Source organism: Microcaecilia unicolor, chromosome 2 (assembly GCF_901765095.1).
Source record: "Microcaecilia unicolor chromosome 2, aMicUni1.1, whole genome shotgun sequence".
Taxonomy (NCBI): Eukaryota; Metazoa; Chordata; class Amphibia; order Gymnophiona; family Siphonopidae; genus Microcaecilia; species Microcaecilia unicolor.
The window spans coordinates 596040887-596063796 of record NC_044032.1 but is presented as its reverse complement, the minus strand read 5'-3'; positions in this window follow the sequence as shown (position 1 = coordinate 596063796).

Sequence of the window (22910 nt, the reverse complement as noted above, 5' to 3'; positions counted from 1 at the left end):
CTTTTACTGGAATTTTTGTCACAACCTTTGGGTTTCCCTGTGAATCAATACCACCTAGGGAATTTACAAGAAAAAGACAATAATGTGATGTTTTAAAAATATTTTATTGTACAAGGATGTTTTCAATAAATACTTTTAAAATGTTAAAATTGTTAAAAATATGAATATGATTTAACTTTAAAACTTCAGTTTAAAAATATGCAGCTGTATTAAAACCCTGTAAAATGCAAAGGTGTTGAAATGCACACTTTGGTACAAAGTGTGATGTCTTTAAAGTGCATAGATAAATAATTACACAACAATACTGACACAAATAACTGTTTGTTTAACAGTTTCAACTAATTTTCTTCCTTTTTGGAATGTGAATACCAAAATTTACTTCAAACAATTCTACAAGTCAGTCTGAATACCACCTGAAATATCAATCAGATAAGTATTCCTTTTATTAATCTTTCTTTTACTTTAACCCTTTTTTTCTTTTATTAACTCCAAATTCTCCTTTAAAGTACTGATCCTTTATGACATTATTTTGTTTTCAGGTTCCCCAATTTGGATGCTTCAAACCCTCTCAGGTAAGTGGAAAAAAAAAACCCTCCTCCCCAGCACTATCCAAGTCTCCACGTTGAATGTAGCTCCCCTTAGGTGTGTAGGTGTGGTTGTCACTTATTTGGGCTCTGTCTTGAAAGAACTTTAGCCTTGCTTGCTTGGGGACCAATGACACTGTCCTTGAAGATGTGCTGCTCCCAGTAGCTTGCAACCTGCCTTTACAATGAACTAAAAGGGGGGGGGGGGGGGGGGACATATCTCCCTCACTCTTGTACACAATTTTTTTCCCTGGTTATGGGATATGGGACTACTGTGGGCATTTAGCTAATATTAAAATAAAATTAATTAATTTCCCTACAAAGTTTACTGTTCTTTGACATTGTTCCCTAATCTAAAAGAGCCAGATTGCTTCAGCTTCCAATGCAGTCTCACCATCAACTCTTACTCCCACTTTCAGACCAGCAGTTTGTCTATACAGAATCTACCAAACTGACCTTTCAGTTCATGTATTTCCAGAGCAGACCATCCGTCACAGAAAAGGAAGGAGAATTTCACTGAGATCTCTCACATTCTCTCAGAGAAATTATCCTTCCTTTTCTGTCATTTTAAATCTCAACTCAGCTTCCCAGCCTCCATTCATCAAAGACCAGGCCTAAAAACACATGTGCAACCCCAGACTGTAGACTCCACACAGTCAGACCTGCCAAATCTCCTGCTTTTGCGAGTCATCTCCCGCCAGAGTGCCAGCATCTCCTCCTGAACAGCTCCATTTCCACTTTCCAGGAACAGCAGGAAATGCCTTCATTAAATGTTATCTCCTGCTGCCACTGGTCTTGCAGCAACAGGAAATGATGTTTTACAAGGTGTCTCCTGCTGTCGCTGGAAAGGGAACCTGTATCAGGGCAGAACTGTGGTGGTTGTGGGTGGAGCTATGGGTGGTTCTGGGTGGAGCTATGGAAGGGATAGGAGGAGCTGTGGGCGAGTTGGGACAGAGCTATGGGTTGGGGCAGAGCTATCTGCGGGCCCTAAATCTCCCACTCGGGAGGCTGACCCCCCTTGGCAGCTCTGCACAATCCCACACTGACAGACTACTGCCAAGCCTGAGCCCTGCTCACAAATTATCACAGGCTTAGGTACAAATGACCTCCTTACAAGCTCTAGAAATGTTAAGTAGTAGTAGTAGTAGTAATAAACCCCTGTAAACTAACCAGCAATTCTCTAAAAGAAAATTCCCTTTCTAGCTAGTAGCCAGAAGTCACAGAAAACCATGGATATTTTTTTCCAACAAATTCTGTCTTTCTCCCTCACTTTGGTCACAGACACACAAGCACATGCTTCCAACCACGCTGACATCCAGGGGCCTCTGACAACAACAACTGTCATTGCCCAGGTGACTAGGCTTTGGCTTGGGTCACTTGACCCTCTGTAACCAATCAGGCACATATATATGGAATGTTCAATTTTTTTTTACTCTTTGGAATCTGATGGAAATCTTCATTTTGAAACTCATTTTCCCCATTGATTTTAATGGGAAAATGGATTTCCTCACAAAACAAAGTCTAAATTACACAGAATTTTAATAAAAACAATATCATTATCTATGTCACTTCACACACATTCAAGTCCATATTTTAAAATTGAAAATCCATTTTCCAGTACCAAAGTGCATAATTTCACCCCAAAATCAACACTATGAAAATTCAGCACACTTTCCACATGGGCTAAAAAAAAAAAATAAATGCTTGCTGATGCCATGGTCGGATTCTGAAACTCCACATCCCAGGTGATGTAAGGCGCTCTGCACCACAATTGACCAAAATAGCCACTAAAAACAAATTCTAAAATTTTTAAACAGTTGAACCCACCTAAAGGGAACCTCAGGACCCCCTGACCAAGAAAAGAACAAATTAAAAACATTTCTAGAAGGCCCAAAAAATAACCCTCCAAAAATGAATAAAATAAAATTAGACCAGGGCCCAAAGACTTCCTACCTTATTCTTTAGCTGTCCATCTGGTGGTCCTCAACCTCTGTCATGATCCAGATGGACCTCCAAAGCTACAGACAGAAACACATTTTCCTGCATGAATCCGACAAGCAGCATCAAAAACGTAGGCCCTGGCTTCAAATGTGGCCTATTGGAGCTCCCGAAGCCTCTTCTGTGCATGCGCTGGATCTGGTGGATCTATTGCACATATACAGAAACTCCTGCAGGACAGGCCCGAAGCCAGGAATTTTCCTGTTGGGCTGCCCTGCATCTCTCCTCACTCACGGCATCATGCCCAGTTGTGCCTGCGGTGATTTTACTGCTCCACACCCCGGGACCTGAAGCGGACCCTAAGCAGGTCTCAACGAGATGGGAGCTGGCCTGGGGCAATACTTGAATGCCCAGATCCGGCCCCATACCCACTGGACACCAGTTTTAAAAGTAAAGAAAAATGGAGAATGGACAAAAAAAAAAGGCATATGGCTCAAAGACTGCCAGAGCCTCCAGCAGACCCCTAAAACATTGGGGCAAAGCCAGAACAGCCAACTACTGCCCCCTAGAGCCCAGGTAAGCCTGCGAAGAGGCAACATATCAGTTTTCTACACCTCTTTATAATAACACTGAAAATATTTTGCTCATCAGGGAGAAAACACTAATCTGACATCAGGTTAAAACACCATTTTTAATTCTTGATGTATCCTTTTAGGTGAAATGTGGCCATGTTGTGTGTTTTGTCCTTCAATGAAGTTTTACATGTTGGACTTTTTTTTCTGCTTCTATCATAGTACCAGCAATCTTTAAAAAGCAGAGAAAGTCTTGTAAAAGAGCTCTGAGGTGTTTTTAAAGTGCTTGAGGATTTGTGTAATGCAGAAGGCATGTATTGTGAGAAGGCCACAGTAACAGAAAGACTAAAGAAAAGAGGAAATCCATTGCCCAAGCTGAAATTCCAGTGACAGGGAAGTGTCAGGCAAGCAGAAACGAGTCATACATCCAGTTTAGATAAGAAGTAGTAAAATACATTTTTATTTAATTGTATTTGCATTCCTTATTTTTGCTTTACATACACCATCAGACTTTGTGACTTCTGATGCAGGCAGTTCTGCAGAAACATGGCCAATGTTGAATCTGTGTAACCTTATCTGTTGGACATAGAGCAAAGGAATTGATTTGTTGGGTATAAAATAAAGATTCAACATTTATGAAGAAGCTTTTGACTTTCTTTTTGTAGAGGAAGAATTTCAGTGTTAGCCACCACATCTCTTCATTTAATACTTTTCTTTGGTCATCCCTACTGTTTCTTACACTGACTGGAAGTGTTGACCCTATTGGGGACAGGCAGTCTGCGAGATGTAGTGAAGCAGCCGTTAGGTTCAGAACACAGGTGAAGATAATTGAGAACCTGTAAATTAGTAGTATGTTGGTGAATTAAACAAAAAGTCCAGACTGCAGAAAGGTATGGTGGGCAGCAGGTTGGACAGGAGGAATGCATATGGTTATGCTTATTATTTTGATAAGCCACCTTTCCAACATCTGCTGACGATATACTTTTTTTATTCTAACTTGACATGGAAATAGAATCAAGTGTTTCTCAATGGATAACAGTGAAACATGATCAAACGTGTGCATTACAAAGTAATTTGATTGATATATTTTGAATATTCCAAAGCCATTTGAGTTCAGAAGACTGTCATATCACAATAAAAAAGTTACATTAATTTAACCAAACAAATAACAATGGAGTGAAGCAGAATATGTAAAGCAGAAAAATCAAGAAAATGTTTAATGCACTGAATGCACCTAAGTGTAAGGAATACATTGGGTTTAGTTCTCATAATCTGCAGGGAAGTCAAAGCTTGATGAAAAGTGTTGGGGACAGTAGAGGTAAACTGAAAGAGGTAACTTCTATGCTATTTAATAACATACTCTGGGTTAAAGTTGTGCAAGATGACTATACAGACCAGGGCCAAGGGTGAAATAACCTCCTACTAGATTAATGTTGAGAAGCTGAGGTCTGTGCAACGTAGAGGCAGACAAGGCAAGAGTTGCAGTCAGCAACTGATAAGCCCACAGAGAAAATTTGAAGGCACATTCAAGTCCATAGGCTATTGTCTGTCCACGGAGAGTCACAACATCTATAATTAGGGAGCTTTCTTGCTGAGTTTTTAATTCAGAGAGCTGACCTAGATGGACAGATCTGTATCGATATGTAGGAGATAAATCAACATGCATTAGAGACTCAATTCATATAAATTTATATTGTGCATATTAATTGTGAATAGCCTAAAAATATGACTGGTTGTGGTGTCCCAAAGTCAGTTGCATATTGTGTCCAGATCTTGCTATTCAAGTAGAATTTACTCAAGGATCAGAAAAAAAAAATGACCTGGTAAAAATCACAGTCAATTGAAACAATGCCCACGAAAGCATCTCCGAGCTCAGTAGCTGTTGGCAAATGTATTTATGCGCTTGACTAATCTTTCTAGTAGGAGTGAAGCTGAGTTACAAAGGTAAAGGCCTTTTGAAAACTAGGGGGATATAAGACAAACCTTTTCATTTTGTTTAGTTTCCCATGTCATTTTTAGAACGTTTTGTGTTTTCCATTTCAGGGAACGATTATTAATAGTATGCATTATTTGCGCAGTGTGCACTATTCATGAACAGTGTGTACAATGTTTCAATAATATGTGAATGAATTCACTATTTTTCAACAGTACTCACTATTTTCAAATAGTGTAAACTCTTTGTTTTGAACAGCGTGTGCAAAAAATTAGGTTTTCTCCTATCATTTCAGGCTAAAAATGACATGAGAAATATTGTTGATATCTCCTATATTGTTTAAACAAAGGCACATCCCTATTCAAAATATTTCTGCCTCAAAAGATATCTGTGTGATCGTTGACATTTTTATGCAACAATCTGAGTTCATACAAAAAGGTAGTAAATCACAATATATCACAATTTGTGGTAGTGAAGGAGTAGCCTAATGGTTAAATCTGTAGGCTTTGATCTTGACAACCTGGGTTCAATTCCCACTGCAGCTGCTTGTAAACTTGGACAAATCACTTAATCCTCCATTGCCCCAAGTAAAAAACAAAACCTAGATTGTGAGATCACTAGGGGCAGAGAAAGTACCTGCATATGTGTACAGTGCTCCATATGTCTAGCAGCAAAGATCAGCAGGCCCTTCTCCTCTGTGTCACACTTCATCTGCTGACCACTGGTCTCATCTGCTCAACATTACTAAATGAGCACTCATGTCATGGGCTTAAGTTTAAAGAAAAGTAGAGCTTAATTTTAAAAGAAAAGTGCTCCATCTTTATCTAAAAATTACTTGAAAATTATTTGATTGCACAAAATATTGGAAGGTTTTGCGGTTTTTTTTTCTGCTGGTGATGAAGACCCAGTGGTGTACCAAGGGGGGGGTGGTAGGGGTGGTCCGCCCCGGGTGTACACCGCGGGGGGGGGGGGGGGGTGCTGAAGCACGCGCCTGTGGGCTCCGACTTTGCGAACTTCACTCGTTCGCTGCAGCTCCCTCTGCCCCGGGACAGGTTACTTCCTGTTCCGGGGCAAAGGGAGCTGCAGCGAACGAGTGAAGTTCGCGAAGTCGGAGCCCACAGGTGTGCGCTGCGGCACCCCCCCCCCAGCGGCATGCACCCTTGGGGGGGTGTCATTTCACCAGGGCGGGGGGGGGGGAGGTGTAATTTCGCAGGCGGGGGGGGGGGGGGGGGGAGTGCATCGGCGATCCGCCCCGGTTGCCATCCACGCTAGGAACGCCACTGTGAAGACCCAATCAGACTCTTGTGTCAGAGCTCTTTCAGACTTTTTTCTTCTAGTTCTGTCTGATGGTGTTTAAGTATGTGTCTAAAAGTTTGAGTGCCTGTCTGTTGTGGAGAACTGAGGTTGTGGTTGTGTTTACAAATAGCGTTCTCCATTTTCCTCCCTGTTGGTTGTGTAGAGCACTCATGTTACTGCCAGATCTCATCCTCTTTTCTGCCCCTCTTTTATCTTCTATTCATCCTTGTCCACATGTGACTCTTCATGCACTCTTTCTTTCTCTGGCTTCACTCAGACTAATTCAACACATTCCTCCTTACCTCTCTCTTTCCACTCCCCTACGTGCCATGCCCATCCACTCCTACACATACAGGCTAGATTCTGTATATGGTGCCTAAACAATTGGTGCCAAACAATACCCACTTAAGTGGTATTCTGGTGGTAGAGTTCCTGGTCCCTGTTCTGATCTGGTGAAGGGACATGCCAACCCAAGAAAGAGCTAGGAAGAGGAGATAAAAATGTGCACACATTATTTTAAAAACAACATTTTTGACCAAAGCTTTGAGTACTCAAGCTAATTTTAATAATTACTTATCTGGTCTGACTCAAATCAATTCACACTGAGGATACAGCAGAAACAAAGAAAAATATATTTTACCATAAAGTAACTCATTCTGGATATGAAAAGAGAAATAAAAATGTGAATAATTTTGATCAGTACTTTTATGATAGTGCTTGATGAGGGAAGCTGTAAAGCCTTGTTAATATGTCAGGTTTTGTAAGAAGAAGCCTTGCAATAAAATCCTGCACACAGTAGTTATTTTCATCTAGCACTTTTACTAAGAAGTTTACACACAGGTGTGGGTTTTAAATACAAAAATTGTAAATGTTTTTTTTAAAGAACTTTTAAATTGCTTCCTGCACTTTATTATTCCAAGGACACATTTAAGAGCTGTGATAATTTATCATTTTAATACATTTTGTGCAATAAATATGTTTATTATTTGAACTACAGGGGGCAACATGTACATTCTCGATAACAATACTGGTAAATTACATAAGTACATAAGTATTGCCATACTGGGACAGACCAAAGGTCCATCAAGCCCAGCATCCTGTTTCCAACAGTGGCCAATCCAGGTCACAAATACCTGGCAAGATCCCAAAAAAGTGCAAAACATTTTATACTGCTTAATAGTGGATTTTCTTCAAGTCCATTTAATAATGGTCTATGGACTTTTCCTTTAGGAAGCTGTCCAAATTTTTTTAAAACTCCACTAAGCTAACTGCCTTTTCCACATTCTCTGGCAATGAATTCCAGAGTTTAATTATACGTTGAGTGAAGAAAAAGTTTCTCTGATTCATTTTAAATTTACTACATTGTAGCTTCATCACATGCCCCCTACTCCTAGTATTTTTGGAAAGTGTAAATAGACGCTTCACATCTACCCGTTCAACTCCACTTATTATTTTATAGACCTCTAACATATATCCCCTCAGCCGTCTTTTCTCCAAGCTGAAGAGCCCTAGCTGCTTTAGCCTTTCCCGATAGGGAAGTCGTCCCATCCCCTTTATCATTATACCACAATATCACTTTGTATTCATTCATACTTTGTATTTGTTCAAACCGTAATCGGCTAACGCCATTAACGGTTATATGTAAGACACATTGAGCCTGTAAAAGGTGGGAAAATGTGGGATAGAAATGTAACAAATAATAATAATAATAATTTTCATCGCTCTTCTCTGTATCTTTTCTAATTCCACTATATCTTTTTTGAGATGCGGCGACCAGAATCGAACACAATTTTGAGGCATTATAACGTCCTCATTTTTGTTTTCCATTCCTTTCCTAATAATACCTAACATTCTATTTGCTTTCATAGCTGCAGCAGCACACTGAGCAGAATGTTTTAACCTATCATCAAAGAAGACACCTAGATCCCTTTCTTGGTCTGTGACTCCTAATGCATGAGTCAAGTACAAAAGGATTTTCACCTCTTCCTTCTGCTACTGGGGCCCTAAATCCTGGAACGCCCTCCCGCAGCACCTTAAAGCATAAATGGACCATGGCCTTTTCAAGAAAACTCACTTCTTTACTGAAAGCTACACCCCTAGTTACTCCGCAATATGATAACCCCCTCCTGATCCCCACCCTGCTCTGCCTTCTGTTGCTAGTTATTTTTTCCCACCGTCTATCCTTTGTCTCCTCTGCACTGTCTTTCAGCTTGTTTGTATATCTACCTAATTTTTGTAAGCCACATTGTGCCTGCATGAGTGGGAAAATGTGGGATATAAATGCACAATAAATAAATAACCTTGCATGACGTAGCTGTAGATCGGGTTCCTCTTTCCCACATGCATCACTTTGAACTTGCTCACATTAAATGTCATCTGCCATTTAGATGCCCAGTCTCCCAGTCTCATAAGGTCCTCTTGTAATTTTTCACAATCCTCCCACGATTTAACGGGATTAGTGAGGTAATTAAATTTGCTGATGACACAAAGTTATTCAAACGACTTTGAATAACTTTGTGTCATCAGCAAATTTAATTACCTCCCTGGTTACTCCCATCTCTAGGTCATTTATAAATATGTTAAAAAGCAGCGGTCCCAGCACAGACCCCTGGGGAACTCCACTAACTAACCTTCTCCATTGAGAATACTGACCATTCAACCCTATTCTCTGTTTTCTATCTTTTAACCAGTTTTTAATCCACAATAGAACACTACCTCCTATCCCATGACTCTCCAATTTCCTCTGGAGTCTTTCACGAGGTACTTTGTCAAATGCCTTCTAAAAATCCAGATACACAATCAGGCTCATTTTCAAAGCACTTAGAGGGGCATAATGGAACAGAAACGCCTATCTCCATGGGCGTTAATCTCCGAGAACGGGTCCGTGAAGGGGCGGGGCGGATCGTATTTTTTAAAAGAAAAAGACGCCCATGTTTTATTCGTCAAGGTGTGAGCTGGGCGATTTTGCTTTTCAGCGATAATGGAAAATGAAATCGCCCAGCTCAAAAACGAATAAATCCAAGGCATTTGTTCGTGGGAGGGGCCAGGATTCATAGTGCACTGGTCCCCCTCACATGGCAGGACACCAACCGGGCACCCTAGGGGGCACTTTTACAAAAAACAAATAAAAGGTAAAAGAGCTCCCAGGTGCATAGCACCCTTCCCTTGGGTGTTGAGCCCCCCAAATCCCCCTCAAAACCCACTGCCCACAAGTCTACATCATTACTATAGCCCTAAGAGGTGAAGGGGGGCACCTACATGTGGGTACAGTGGGTTTGGGGGGGGTTGGACGACTAATAGCATTAAGCAGCACAATTGTAACAGGTAGGGGGGGGGATGGGCCTGGGTCCACCTGCCTGACGTCCACTGCACCCCCTAACAACTGCTCCAGGGACCTGCATACTGCTGCTTGGGAGGAGGGTATGACATTTGAGGGTGAAAGTAAAAAGTTGTGAAACATCATTTGTTGTGGTGGGAGGGGGTTAGTGACCACTGGGGGAGTCAGGGGAGGTCATCCCCGACTCCCTCTGGGGGTCATCTGGTAATTTAGGGCACTTTTGGGGGCCTTATTCGTAAAAAAACAGGGTCCAGGAAAAGTGTCCTAAATTCTAGCTCAAAACTGTTCCATTATCGGCGAAGGGCGCCCATCTCTGTTCGCCCGATAACCACGCCCCAGTTCCTCCTTCGACACGCCTTCGACACGCCCCCGTCCACTTTGTCCGCATCCGCGACGGAGTGCAGTTGAAAGCGACCCAAATTCGGCTTTTGATTATACCGCGTTATTCGTTTTTGTGAGATAAACGCCCATCTCCCGATTTAGGTCGGAACTTGGGCGTTATTCTCGTTCGATTATAAGCTGGTTAGCCTCCCAAAGTTCCATAGAAACCTATGGCACTTAGCCTCCCAAAGTGCTTTGAAAATATGAATATCAACAGGCTCACCTTTATCCACATGTTTGTTCACCCCTTCAAAGAAATGTAGTAGATTCATGAGGCAAGGGCTTCCCTTCACTGAATCCATGTTGGCTTTGTCTCATTAATCCATGCTTTTGAATATGCTCTGTAATTTTGTTCTTTATAATAGTCTCTACCATTTTGTCTGGCATCGACGTCAGACTCACCGGTCTATAATTTCCCGGATCTCCTCTGGAACCTTTTTAGAATAAAGTAGCATGTGTATCTCTCAAAGCTAGGCATGAGCATTTACAATTGCTCTATGCTGGTGTAAGCGCATATGCCTAAGTGTGTGTGTGTGTATATATATATATATATATATATATATATATATATATATATAATGTTATTTAATTATATATATATATATATATATATATATATATATATATATATATATATATAAAGGAAAGTAAGTGCCTACTCTCCTTTTTATATGTCTATATATAGCTGTTATTGAATTATGCTCTCACCATTTAAACTGTTGAACTTTATACTGATATATTATGAAAAATATTAACAACATTATTTATTGATGTTGTCTTTTATCTATTTTATTCTAAATGATTACATTCTAATAGTCCTAGTGGATTTCATAATAACATGAGCCATTATAAAAATAGAATAAAAGACAAAGAAACAGACAATGCAACATTTATGAAAGACCACACCAACATCATAAAACAGTATCTTACTTAAAAACCTAAGGGACTCTTTTACAAAGCGGTGGTAAGCCCAACACTGGGCGTCAGTGGTAGTTCCGGCTCCAGCACCCACCATTTTCAGTGCACTGGAAAATAAATGTTTTTTTATAGCATGGTTTTAACCTGGTGGTAATCAGGCATCACCGTGCGCTGCCTGGTTACCACTGGATTACTACGGGAGCCCTTACTGCCACCTCAGTGGGTGGCGATAAGTGCTCCCCAATGCATGGCCACACTGTAAGAGTTATCTTACACATGACCAATTTTTAGGGGGACATTTTACCTGCTGCAGTAAAAAGGGCCCTGGCACGTGGGAAAAATGACCCCTGCTGCTATTGCAGGACCATTTTTCCTGCAGCTTAGTAAAAGGATCCCTGAGTAAAAAAGAAAGTCCAACTTTTTTCAAAAGCTAAACACATTGGCTTCCAATCCAACAGTAGTGACAAAGAATTCCAAAAGCTGGAGCTGGCGTACAAAATTGTGTACCTGTGGGTCTTGATCCTAAAAATCACACAAAGAAACGGTAATGCAAGCAGACCTTGATCATGGCAGTTAAGTCTCCTAGATGGCTGATAAAACAAAGAAGGAAACAGTATATGGTACAAAAATCAACTGACAAACTTTAACATATTTTCTTGTTGATAATGCTTAGTCTTCACTTAGGCACAGTTAAAGAAGAAAGAATCAGCAAATGACCTGTGAGTATGCAGTGATTCCTGATTCATGGATTTTTTTTTATGTGTTACAATACTATGGTGGTAAATCATTACCTATGTACTATGGTCTATCTTTCTTTGTGTTCAGTCATGTGTAGGAACCTAAAATTTGTGAAGGGAGGCTTGAGTAGGAAAGTACAGGAGGGAAATATTTGAATTCCCTGGGCCTAGTGTCAGGAATGGATTTTATAAAGAAATGTGACCCCTAGTGGTAGTACTGTAAGACCAGTAGGAATCCAGCGGGGTCTGTCATGGGCCTGGGAGGGTCTGCCAGTGGGGGAGGGGAAATGCTAGGTGGGGGGTTGGCCAATAGGGTGGCCCATAGAGTTGGGGATCTGGATAGAATTATGGGGACCTTGATTTGGGGGATGCTGAGGGGTTATCATCTTGGAGGGGGCTGCTCTGGCCACTACACTTTCTTCTCGGTGCCAGTCCCTATATCATGTGGCCCAGGAGCATCGGGACATGGCTTGGTGGCAATAAAATAAGCTCAACGTTTAGCTGAATTATATGTTTTGCATCTCATTATTATATAACACAGGGTAACCTAAATAATGCAGTGTAACCAATGCTAGAGCCCTTTAAGATGTGTAAAGGGGAAAGTAACATGGATTAGTGCCCTAATTCAGCTATATAGCTATCTCTATAAAGTGGAAAATTTAAACAGGAAAATCTCCAAGGTTCAGAAATGTTCAGTGGTTTTGATTAAAGATCAGAGAATGATGCATAGGAAGTTGAAGGCATTAGAAATTAGTATAGATTCTCAACTCCAGTTTCTCAGTTTTCCTATGATTCACTTGATATCACATGATGTTATGTTACATAAATATCTAACTGAAGTACTGAAAGTTCCTGCAGAACAGATGCCTCCTATTGTTTCAACATAACCATCTTAAAGAAGTGAGGAGTATAGAAGCAAGGGATATAGAGTATGTGGTTAAGATGGTTAACCTTTGTCATTGAATAGTTTGAATATTACAGACTTGTTAGGTTAAGGGTATGGGAGGCTAAGAAAACTCTACCTTTGCTCCTGAATACTACTGACTTGATCTTCAAACTGCAAATACTATTGACTTGATCATCAAACTGCATTTTCATTTTTGTGAGGTTCCCTTTTTGGGTAAAAAGATTATTGTACTTCCTGATTTATGTGAAGTTACACAAAAGCAATACAGAGTTTGTGTTCTTAAAGGACAGAAAGCTAGGGCTGGATTCAGTAAATGCAACCCAAAAATGGGCACGAGGAAAAATCTGTGCTGTTCTCTAGATGGCGTTCTGGGATGAGCATCCTTTATAGAATAATGCCTAGCAGAGATTCACATACCCAACTTTGAGTGCGAGGACTTACACCGACTAAAAACTGGTATAACTCCTGGTGCACAAGTAGGGAGTGGATCTCCGGAATTCTATAACAGTAAGCGAATATTTTGCTAATGCCCATGACCCACTCATGCTCCTCCCATAGCCATGTCCCCTTTTGGGTTATGCACTAGAAGATTTGGGCATGGATCTTTGTACAATGACGTGCAGATAGATCCATGTGCAAATCCAAGTTAGTGTCAATTAGTATCAACAATTGCCTAACAGCCAGTGATTGAGTGTTACCAGTTCATTATCTAATTTATTTGCACATATATCTCAGAATCACACACAAATTTGGGTGGCCAAATTTGGGCACCATTTATAGAATCTGGGGGCTAATGACTTCAGCATTAACTTTGGGGCCCCTTTACTAAACCGCATTAAGCACTAACTCATGCTTAATGTGGGAAAATGGCCTAATGCAGGATGTGCTAAAGCATTGTGCATTAAAGGGGTCTTTTACTAAGGTGTGTTAGTGTTTATAGCTCATGCTAGAAATCAGCTGGTGCTAAACACTGAGATGCCCATTATACTCCTATGTAATCTCAGCATTTAGTGCCAGATGATTTTTAGCGTGAGCTAAAAACACTAATGCACCTTAGTAAAAGTCCCCCTTAATGCAGAAAGCTTTAACACATCCTGCATTTGACCATTTTCCCACATTAAGCATGTGTTAGACCCCTTAAGTTTTGCCATTTGCCTACTGTAAGCACACAGTAATTATTGAAGGGGGGCATGTCAAGGGTGGTGAATGGACATAGAGGCATAGCATGCTTATTATTTAGTGTGCCCATAACACAGGAGCCCTTAGCGCCTCCTAAGTTCTTCTGCCTTAATTTTTTCAATGGCCATGCACTAATGCTAACATTAGCACATACCTGTACAATATAGAGTGATAGATGTTTATTTCAACTTTTATGTATTAAGGGTAGAGAGGTGTGGTAGCCGTGTTTGTCCACTTTTAAAGGTAATCAATAGAAATAAAACATGGAAAAAATAAGCTAATCAAGAAAAGTATTAAGTTATGTCCAATAAAAAAGGTATCATCTTATTTTCTTTTCCATATTTTATTTCTATTGATGTTTTAAGGGGAAAGTCTCATATAGCCACTAGGGTCTCTTGTGTTATTTCACTCACCAATTAGGTGAAACCCTTCAGGTGACAATTTTAATCATAGACAAAACCCCTTTCTTCCTATGTGTGCTTCCAACTCGCGTGGCAATTGAATTTTTATTTTTTTAAATCTTTTTTTCTATTTTACTACTATATTTCTTTGTACTTATTGTTTAATCACTCTCACACTAACTAGGGCTCCTCCTGGGAGACCGATTATGTCCTCGAGGAGGTCTCTATTAGAACCCTTATCGGTCTATGTTGATACGTTTCTGACAGATTTTGTGTTTAAAAGTCCATTCTACATTAAGGACACTACACGAGTTGGAAGCACACATAGGAAGGAAGGGGGTTTTGTGTATGATTACAATTGTCACCTGAAGGGTTTCACCTAATTGGTGAATGAAATAACACAAGAGACCCTAGTGACTATATGAGACTTTCCCCTTAAAACATAAAAGATGTCTACTCCTGAAATAAACATCTACCACTCTGTATTGTACATGTTTTAGTCCTAAGTCGATTAGTGTCGCAGCAGCTTGACAGTTTCACTGAACATTAGCACATAGCCAGAAGCTCAAATAATAGAAAAATATCTATTTTGTGGACACACTAAAAATAGGCTTAGGGCCTTATTCCATATGCTGACTATTAAAATATTCTATTACATATTGTGTTGACATTATAAGTAGTATACCATGCCATACTTTGTATTGTTATTTGAATATTTTTACTGCTGTAATTGTCTCAATGCTTATTCTTACTGTATACCACCTTGAGTGAATTCTTTCAAAAAGGCGGTAAATAAATCCAAATATATAAATAAATAAAGGTTTTGCTCCTAAATTTGCGCTCTTAAATATATGCTCCTAAATTTATGCTCCTAAATAACAAGTGTAATCTATGCTCTTAAATTTATGCTCCTACTTTAGGGCCTACTACGTTCATAGATTTAGCATACATTTAGGAGCATAAATTACACTCCTAAATTTATGAGCATAGATTTATGAGCATAACCTTTATAGAATAAGGCCCTTAGCACATGGGAAAGTCCTGTAATAGGGCACACTTAGCCCCGTTACTGTTGCACCTTAATAAAATAAATCTTCTCTTTGTAAATACATCTTCCTATCAGAATAATTTCTATTTATTTTTTTGAACTTAAGCAGTTTAAATGTTTCTTGATTCTATGTCCCAACCTGGAGCTATGATTTTACAGGCTGATTCCATCTGAGGGTTAACTATCCAGCTTATTTTCAAAAGAGAAAAACGCCTATAGTGCGACCTAAATCGGGAGATAGGCGTTTGTCTCGCAAAGGCGCCCAAATCGGTATAAGCGAAAGCCGATTTTGGGCGTTTCCAACTGCACTCCATCGTGGAAACAAATAAAGTTGATGGGGGCGTGTCAGAGGCGTGGTGGAGGCGGAACTGGGGCGTGGTTATCAGCCGAGGAGAGATGGGCGTCTTTAGCTGATAATCGAAAAAAAAAAGGCGTTTTGACCGCGATTTTGGGTCACTTTTTGGACCCTTTTTTTTCATGAACAAGTCCCAAAAAAGTGCTCCAACTGCCCAGATGACCACTGGAGGGAATCGGGGATGACCTCCCTGGACTCCCCCAGTGGTCACTAACCCCCTCCCACCAAAAAAAAACCCACTTTAAAAACTTTTTTTCCAGCCTGTATGCCAGCCTCAAATGCCGTACCCACCTCCATGACAACAGAATGTGTTCGATCCTCTCACAGCCTTTCCCTGGGTCAGATGTGGCTCTCGGGTGCAGTACAGGGTCACATCAGCATTGCATTGTGGTGGGTGTAGGGTATTGGGCTCCGTGTTACAGTCTCATGATGTTGGTAGTTGGTAGGCTCTTCTCCCATGGTGCTTTTCCCCCTGGCTACTGGGTCAGAGTGTGCCCTGTTGTGTTTCCTTTTGTAGTCCATGTGGTAGTGGCCATTTTTGTAAGCCAGTTTTAGTTCCCTTTCCTGTGGTAGCCACGTTAGACAACTTAGTTCTTACCTTGAATGTGGCTGAAAGAGGGCATTGTACAACATTCTGCCAGCTCTGACCTACTGCTCATCTCAGTACCAGGGAGACTCGTTGCCAGTGGGGCACAACCTCTGCTCTGCAGTTAACTGTGAGTAAAGGCGGTTATTCTAATAAAGGACGTTTTCAGAGAGATTAGTCTTCAGGTGTCAACTGGTGTGCCAATGTTATATAGCAGCAACCAGTCCTAGAGGCCTGCATGTATGCAGGTCCCTGGAGCACTTTTAGTGGGTACCGCAGTACACTTCAGCCAGGTGACCCTAGGCCCATCCCCCCCCCCACCTGTAACACTTCTGCTGGTAAATGGGAGGCCTCCAAAACCCACTGTACCCACATGTAGGTGCCCCCTTCACCTCTAAGAGCTATGGTAGTGTTGTACATTTGTAGGTAGTGTGTTTTGGGGGAGGGGGTTTGGGAGCTCAGCACCCGTGGTAAGGGAGCTATGCATGTGGGAGCTTTTTTTGAAGTCCACCGCACTGACCTAGGGTGCCCAGTTGGTGTCCTGGCATATCAGGGGAGCCAGTGTACTACGAATCCTAGCCCCTCCCATGACCAAATGGCTCGGATTAGGACGTTTTTGAGCTGGGCGTTTTTAGTTTCCATTATCGCTAAAAAAAACAAACGCCCAGCTCAAAAATGTCCATTTTTTCAAAATTCGGTTCGGCTCGGCCTGCCCCTTCACGGACCCGTTCTCGGAGATAAACGCCCATGGAGATAGGCGTTTCCGTTCGATTATGCCCATCCACGTATCATGTTTCAATTACTGTCTTTTTTTTTTCCTTTTCTATTATTTGTTGCTTTTATTTTTCTTTATTTCTGCTCTTGAATCTCCCTATTTACTTGCAGGGAGATCTTAGTTTTACATGATTTTTGGTTATTGCCATTCTTTTTTTTCCCTTGGATTTTGCTGATGTGAAAGCATATTTTCAATTACAAGAGGGCTTGCAGGTATGCTTCTTGCAAATGCACAATAAATTGAAAATAAAATTAATAGGGCTCCTTTTACTAAGCGGTGGTAAGCCCAACGCAGGCTTACTGCTTGCTATACAGGAAGTACCGCCGGGCTACTGCAGCAGCCCGGCAGTACTTCCCACCCCTAGTGTGCCATCATTTCCTGCGCTACAAACATTTATTTATTTTTGTATTGCCAGAGTGTATCCGGCGGTAATTGGGCAGTGCTGCGCACTGCACGGTTACTGCCAGGTTAAAGAGGGAGCCCTTACCACCACCTCAATGGGTGGCGATAAGAGCTCCCTGTCGCGTGGCAAGTGCTTTACTTATTGCATGGTTATTTCCTGCAGGAAAGCAAGATTTCACGTGTGTTTTACATGTGTGCTGAGGCCCCTGGGGGCCTCGGCACACCTGTAAAACACACGCAGACACCAGTGCCGGCCCCCTTTTGCCACAGCTTGATAAAAGTGGCCCACAATAACTAAACAGGGTCAAATAAAAATAAAGTGAAATATAACTATGCAAGCAAATAGGACAATAAAAATAAGTGTAAGCTAAAAATGGAGAGGACAGAAGGTACAAACTAGAAGCTGATGCTGGTGAAGCTGATGAATTACATGGATCAGGTTACCAAATCTAAATTGTTGATAAATGAATCTAGTGGTTGAGTTCTAAACAATGGTTAAGGTAATGAGGGATAGATCATAAAGGTTAATTAGTAGAGAACTACAGAAGCTGATTTTATTGAGGACTATAGATTAATAAAAAAGTGATAGGATGGATGTGGAGACGATAAGTAAATTAGGGCTCCATTTAATAAAGGCATGCTAACAGATTTAATGCAAGCTAAATGCCATAGAGCCCATTATATTGCTATGGGCTGCATGGCATTTAGTGCACACTAATCATTAGCATGCACTAAATCTGGTAGCGTACCTTAGTAAAAGGACCCCTTACACTGGTAACAGTAGAAGCATGAGAAAATAATTTTAGAGATGAATCAAAAAGATTATTAAAGAAAAAGATAGCAATTGGAGTATGTCAGAAAATGGTGACAAGGAAGGAAGATGAAGATGAGGAATAGTACAGGGCAGCAAGGACTGTACTAAGACAGATTAAAACATGAATATTGAGTGTGAGTGAAAACAAAGAGTAATTGTGTGTCATCTGTGTAAATATGATGCTAAAACCAGGGAGATATTGCCAAGATAGTAACTATAGAAAGAGTTAAAATTGGATATATGCACATAGCACTGGGGCACTCTGACAGAGCTTAGCACAGGGGTCCACAAGCCAGGTGCACAAGGGTTGCAACCCAGTCTGATTTTCAGGATTTCCACAATGAATATGTATGAAATCTATTTGCGTTGACTGCCTTCATTGTATGCAAATAACTCTCATGCGTATTCATTGTGGAAATCTTGAAAATCTTGTAAGGACTGTGACCCTTGAGGCCCAAGTTTGGGGACCCCCAGATTAGAGCAAAGTAGGAAGTTATGCAAGGAATCTTGAAAAATGTAATTGAACAGTAAAAAAAAAAAAGAAAGGAAAAAGAGAACAGTCAGAAGTGTCTAAAATACAGGATGACAGAAGAGAGAGAAATGTGATGGTTTACCTTGTCAAAAATAGAGGAAAGCTCAGGCAAAATAAAGATAAAGGGAAAAAGACAAAGTGAAAGGCATAACTGATAGAGGAGTGGTGTTCAGTGAAAGATGAGAGTAAAAGCTCGATTGATAACACACTGGAATATTATACTGAAAGCTGTGAAAGAACTACATTGTACTTAGGAAAACAGAAAAGTGAAGAATCTGAACTTTGATAGATGGAGAGCTGACTAAAGTGCTTTCTTCATTTTTTTACATAAAAAATGGAAAATAAAGAGAATACAATAATACTTTTAAAATAAAGAAATAACCACTGTATATACAACATTAAAAAAACGGGAAATAACTCAGTACAGACAGCCTAATGCCTGGCTTGCACTTTTTATTCCCCATTGTGTGGATGAATAATATAGCCTTCTGAAAATAATGAAAAAGTACTACAAAGAGATAGATTTAATTTCTTAAGTCTTCCAACCCACACATTCCTTGTAAATTGTCTTACTGGAAAGCATCATGTATGGTAAGGATCTATTTTTCAGTTTTCAATCTCCCTGTACTAAGAATGATTTCCATCCTGTAGTCAATATGTGTACCAGGATACAAAAATGTATCTACCTTGCACAGACAGGAGGAACATTCTGGGTCCACAATCCACAGTAGTGCTACACAAATATAATGAAGGGTAGGCCAGTCTGGTAATCCCTGGCAATAGGTGTTCCTTAAATTTGAAGTGAAGAGACAATAATAGGAGTGACTCATAGTCCTCCTCCACATGAGACCAATAAATGAATAGAAACATAGAAATTGACAGCAAATAAAGGTCATACCGCCTATCCAGCCGGCCTATCCATACTACCTACCATCTCTTCCTATTGCTAAGAGATCCTACATGCTTGTCCCACACTTTCCTGAATTCAGGTGCAGTTTTCATCTCTACCACTTCTATTGGAATTCCATTCCATCACACCCACTACCCTTTCCATAAAGAAGTATTTCCTTAGATTACTTCTTAGTGTATTTCCTTTTAACTTCGTCCTATGTCTCTCATTCCAGAGTTTCTTTCAGTTAAAAGATACTTGCCTCCTGTGCATTTATGACCCAGATATATTTAAATGTCTCTTTTTTCCTCTGCTACTTTCATTGAAAATATACATAATAAGATTTTTAAGTCTATCTCTCCCGTACATTTTATGACAAAGACCAAAGGCCCTCTGGACTGACTCCATCCTGTTAACATCTTTTTGAAGGTAGGTTCTCCAAAATTGTACACAGTAGTCTAAATGGGGCCTCACCAGAGACTTATAAAGAGGCATTATCACCTCCTAATGTTACATAAACTGCTGCTGAACTGCAGCTTTAGTGTATGTTACACTATTTGATTATTCACCTCACCAAAACAACCCAAAGCACATTACAGTTTAACAATTTAAAAATGTACACATAGATTAATGCTTAATAAAATTTCTAGACTAAAAGGTAATCTTTCTTAATTCTTTCCTTATAAAACACATCTATAAACCATGCTTTTAAACATTTTTTTAAATTTTCATAGTATTGAATCTGATGAAAGTAGGTTATTCCACAGCTTTGGATCTTGTACTCCATAAGACTGCATGGCCAAAAGAAGAGTGAGAGGGTTGTCTGCATTCCAGCAGAGATCCTTTATCTTTGTGATGAAGATTGGGGAAGAGAAAGGGATATAAGTATTTGAGTTTTAACCACAGACATCTATAAATTAATTGTTTGTACGGCCTCATGAGTCACTTTCAGCCCTATCTAACAGAGGGCCTGCCCTATATAGGCAATAACAATTGAATCAAATCCCTCAGACATGGTGTGCAGTGGTTATTCTATCTGCTCACTAGTATTTATTGCTGCCAGTATGTAATTCAGTAAAGTAACACCCTTTCAAAGTTTTTAAATGAATCATAACTTCAGGAAATTCTAGCAAGATTACTGTTGGGTCTTCTGACAGTTCTGTTAATTTCTTGATCCAGTACAGTGCCTCCAGCTAGTTCTCCTTCCAATACAAGCTTTTCAACAAATATGCTGTATTAATGCTCTCTTTTTGTTTTAATGTCACTGGAGTATAGTATCTATAGATTAGATTAGATTCAGTTTCTTATCAAATGGCACATGAGTTACCCTAAAAAAAGTGTTCTAAAGATTCCTAACTACAAAGCATTAGATATCAATTATTCACAAGGTTAAATGATGGAGAAAAGTGATGGACAATTTAAAAAATGAAGGGGCCTTTTTATTGGTGTCCATTTATGCCACATTTTATTTGGTGTAAACCCAATGCCTAAATTAGGCACAGATCGGGTGTATTCTATAATAATGAGCATAGATTTTGGAAACGCCCACACCCCACCCATGCCCACGCCCCCTGTTCAACTATGCGACTTAGAATTTAGGCGCACTACGTTATAGAATACACTTAAAGGCTTATTTTCAAAAGAGAAGGGCGCCCATCTTCTGACACAAATTGGGAGATGGGCATCCTTCTCTCAGGGTCGCCCAAATTGGCATAATCGAAAGCCGATTTTGGGCAACCTCAACTGCTTTCCATCGCGGAGATGACCAAAGTTCATGGGGGCGTGTTGGCAACATAGCAAAAGCGGGACTGGGGCGTGCTTAAGAGATGGGCATCCTCGGCCAATAATGGAAAAAGGAAGGGTGTCCCTGTCAAGCACTTGGGCGACTTTACTTGGTCCATCTTTCTTTCGACCAAGCCTCAAAAAGGTGCCCGAACTGACCAGATGACCACCAGAGGGAATCGGGGATGACCTCCCCTTACTACCCCAGTGGTCACCAACCCCCTCCCACCCTAAAAAAATCTTTAAAAATTTTGTTTGCCAGTCTCTATGCCAGCCTCAAATGGCATACCCAGTTCCATGACAGCAGTATGCAGGTCCCTGGAGCAGTTTTAGTGGGTGCAGTGCACTTCAGGCAGGTGGACCCAGGCCCACCCCCCCTACCTGTTACACTTGTGGTGGTAAATGTGAGCCCTTCAAAACCACCACAAACCCACTGTACCCACATGTAGGTCCCCCCTTCACCCCTTAGGGCTATGGTAGTGGTGTACAGTTGTGGGGAGTGGGGTTTTTTTTGGGGGGGGGTTGGGGGGGCTCAGCACACAAGGTAAGGGAGTTATGCACCTGGGAGCAATTTATGAAATCCACTGCAGTACCCCCTAGGGTGCCCGGTTAGTGTCCTGGCATGTCAGGGGGACCAGTGCACTATGAATGCTGGCTCCTTCCATGACCAAATGGCTTGGATTTGGTAGTTTCTGAGATGGGTGTCCTCTGTTTCTATTATCGCCGAAAATCGGAGACGACCATCTCTAAGGATGACCATCTCTAAGGTCGACCTAATTGTTGAGATTTGGGCATCCCTGACCGTATTATAGAAACAAAAGATGGACACCCATCTTGTTTCGATAATACATGTTTCCCCGCCCCTTCACAGAGCCGTCCTGCGTGGACGGCCTCAGAAAAATTTGGGCACCCTGTTTGATTATACCCCTCTTAGCAAGTTATTTGCATAAATCTCAATTAATGCCAATTAATGCTTATTAGCATCCAGTTAACATCACTGATTAGCTAGTTAACCAATTAAGTTATGCGCATTGTTATAGAATATGCTTCAATTTCAGTGCGGAAATTCAGGGTCCATATATAGAATCCCTGGGATAATGTTGAATCTGATAAGCGCTGAAAAAGAATGATGTGATCAACCAAGTTGAAAGCAGTGGAAAGATCATGTGAAAACAGAAGAACTTACCTACCAGTGTTGAGTGAAATGGACAGTCAGTGAGTGCCAGTAAAGAATGCTCTGCACTATGGTGTTAGCAAAAGCCAGTTTGTTTAGGGTGAAAAGCATTGCTCTTATCAAGGAATGAAGCCAGTTGGGTAGAGACAATTTATTCAACCAGTTTAAGAAAGAAAGAAGATTGGAGATTGGATGATAGACAGGAGGGAAATGTCAGTTTTGCAATCTTTAGTCGTGTAATCACCATAACTCATTTCCATTAGGCAGGAAAGATTCCAGCTTGAAGACTAGATTGTATGGCATGCAGGAAAGGAAGAGAGGGTCCTGGTTATTGCTTGCAGACCTGGGTAGACAAAGGGTCGGTAGGTGA